The sequence below is a fragment of the Perca fluviatilis genome, chromosome 17 (genome assembly GCF_010015445.1).
Source record: "Perca fluviatilis chromosome 17, GENO_Pfluv_1.0, whole genome shotgun sequence".
NCBI classification, from domain to species: Eukaryota; Metazoa; Chordata; class Actinopteri; order Perciformes; family Percidae; genus Perca; species Perca fluviatilis.
Genome location: NC_053128.1, coordinates 30472190 through 30475520, shown reverse-complemented (window position 1 = coordinate 30475520; position 3331 = coordinate 30472190).

Here is a 3331-nt window from a genome sequence, read left to right as displayed (position 1 = left end):
CTGTTACGTAATAGTTCAGGTGTCGTTAACTTTGGCCCACATTTCAAACACCCTCCTAAGGACCTGAAGTACGAGCCAGTAATCCTAATCCAAATTGACTTTTATAGCACATTTAAAACAACACCAGCTGACCCAAAGTGCCGTCAACTGAGAATACAAATACAAGAAAGAACACAAAACAACAAGGTCCCTTCTCAACAAAAATAGCTTAGCAGCGGCCTTTTTTGACAAGGGCCGGTGTTGAGCCAGTAAGAATAATAACACATCATCATGATGGAATGGGAAAAATTGGAGAATAAAAAGCCACGGTGACCGATTCCATAGGGCCCTACATTAGTAGTCGCGTAAAAGCCAAGTGGGAGATATGAAAATATGACTATGCCTAAGCTTCCACCTGGAGCCTCACTACGTAATTCGTAGTTTAAAAACGCCTTAAAAAAAATCATTGGTGCTAATTCTGCGGCTTTGTGGCCTGGTGTCAAATTACACTGGGAAGAAACCCGGCAAACACAAACATTACAGCTTAACAGTAAAGTCACAGTATATAGAAGCCGTAGTTATTTAGTTATAAAGGCTGGAGAATAAAAATATCTTTAACACAGGATTTTAAAAATCGTATGCGTACCAGCAGCGGTAGGGGCTTCCCGATATGTAGAGCAATTCTCTCCAGTTCCACGTAGCAACTGCAGCGCTTGTCAGTCAAGTCAATTTATTTAAAGAACACTTTATAACCAAACTAGCCGGACAAAGTGCTGTACAAAGTTATGCTGATAAAAAACAACATAAAATTATAGACCCAATGAACATCATTACAAACAATGGCACTTCTGTATAATTGTCTTTAAAATTAAATTAATATGCCAAAAATAAAAAATGTTTCTTAAGAAGAGATCCTTTAAAGATCGTAGTGGAGCACCCTATGTGAATGGGAAGTTTTGCTCGGAGTCCGGCTCGCCAAATCAGATAGCCGTACGTCCCCTCTTTTTGTTTTCATCCCAGACTGGTGAGTGCCGCCTAAAAGGAACTGATCAGGACCATCTTAGGTTCTTGAGGAGTGATGGTAGATAAGAGATCACCATACATAAGGGCTATCCCTACGTAAGTGCCCAAAAACAAGCGCAACATTACCTTACTGATTTCCACATCTTGACCGTAATCAGCGAAGAGAAAGCCAATATCAGAGACATGACTCCTCTTCGGCAAGTACCAGTTAACACTCAGCGGCTTATTCCGGATCGAAAGCTGCAGGCGCGGGTAAAGCCGATTGCTAAAATCCTCAGAATACAAAGGAAGACAAAGAAGAAATAAGAGCCGTGAATATATCAGTCCTCAGCTCCTTACAACAGAGGAAGGATGTTGTTAGCAATAGTGGAAAAGGGCTCCGGCGTACCCGGCACGCTTCAGCGGTTGCACCGTGGTCTCAATCAGGAGGTGCGTTTTACGAATATTGCCAATCAATCATCAGAGATCATCTCCCATTCCTTTAAAGCCAGGCTGCTGGGACGCGATGGAGGATTTGGTAACCGCAATATTTTATTTGTAATCTTCTGCATGTGTAGGTTGCTGTGTTCTTCGTGTAATCGTTATAGGCGCTGCCGTTGCCACTTTAGCCCATATCATCGCTCTGTTAATCATCGAAATGTTGCGCTATTGATCTTTAGACCGTTTTGTTGGTCATCACGTTCAAGATACCTGAACATTACCTTCGGGAAGACCAGCACGCCAGTTCGAACACTGTTCATAATATGATGCTGACGGAACATTAACCGGCGCTCGTCTTAACCAGTAAAGATTACTTGCGAGCTTAGTGCCGATAGGCCCCGAGTTGATTCTTTACAACCACGTTAACGCCCACCGAAAGCTGTTCTGCGTGTTCTTCTTCTTCTTTTCCTCAGTCAGATATAATAGATCGGTCGACACGCTGAAGCCGACATGTAACACGGAGATGACGGACGATCTATTTGTTCTTCCGGCATTTATTTATTGAATTAGCACGTTCTCATATCTCCAGTCACCTTCGCGTCAGTAAATGAAAGACGAATGCCGCAGCAACTGTCACTGGTATACGATTACCCCTGTGCGTATTAGTTTGTAAGACGGAGTTAAACGAAATAACGCCGTAATAAATGATCACCAAAGATAATGAACGACGACCGTATCAACGTCAATAGCAACATTGCTGATCGAATCAAAGTTATGTTCGGCTAAGAAATATCAATGATTTTAACCCGTAGAGAGATCTCGGTGCCGAACAGCCGATGTTCTGGTATAAAGAAACAGAAGCCAACAACCATTCTCGATAAACGACACGTTATGCTGCTTCAGTGCCGTTTTCGCTACTGTTTGTTTTAAATCGTGTCAAATGTTTTATACTCCGGGTTACAAATAGTAACGAAAATGCGCCACATGAAATAACGAATTTCGATCATTTATCTTTGTTTTCTCGAAGCCTAAAAATGGAAGTACGCCACTGCCGCGATTTGGCGTACCACTAAGTTCGGTTTAGCGGCCTAATGTTAGCGTTATGTGTGCCGATCTCTTTAAGAGAATAGTATCAGCAAGAGCGTAAGTTGTGGCTACGAAGCGAAAGCGAGACGAGTTTACAGTGACTCTGAGTTCTCAGCGAACAGCGTTCCCCCAAATTTTCGACGGGAGATCTGGAGCAGAAATTTCGGGATTCACATAAACAGTTTGTTGAGCAACCGTGAGTCGTACGGGATACGTTGCCCACGCTAAACATATCGTTGCCCGCAGACAGTTCGGGTGCTCGTTACCTCTTCACCGGCAACAATATCTTCAATATCGCCAACATATCTGCAGATATTCTCACCTGCATTACCGTTAATTTTGCGATGCAAGAGGTGCACATAACCTTTACCGTTCCAGATTGCGGTATCCCATTCGTTTCGAAATTATTCAGTAAGAGTAAAAATGACATAACGATTACGCAGAATAAGTTTATTTGACAGCCAAACAGCGACAGGCGCTTTGATCTTCTATCGTCTTCAACCGGCATATCGTTGAACTGGCGATTCGAATAACTTCAGCATCATTGCTCAGCTAGAAAGTCACCGCGATTGTGAATGTGACAGATTTCACGGTATAGCTGACCGGTTCATGAACTTCACAAAGTCGCTGATGTATATCAGACGCCGTGCGTGTTCTCTCAACTATTAAAGTTACTATAATCATATCAGTATAAACCATAATCATTAATGCAGCCGTCCGGAAGACCATCCCAGCCAAAAACATGAACAATCGCGATGGCGGTGTGGTGTGACAAGCAATACAAGACAGAGCTGAGTGAAGCGCAGACAACGCAAAGTTTTAA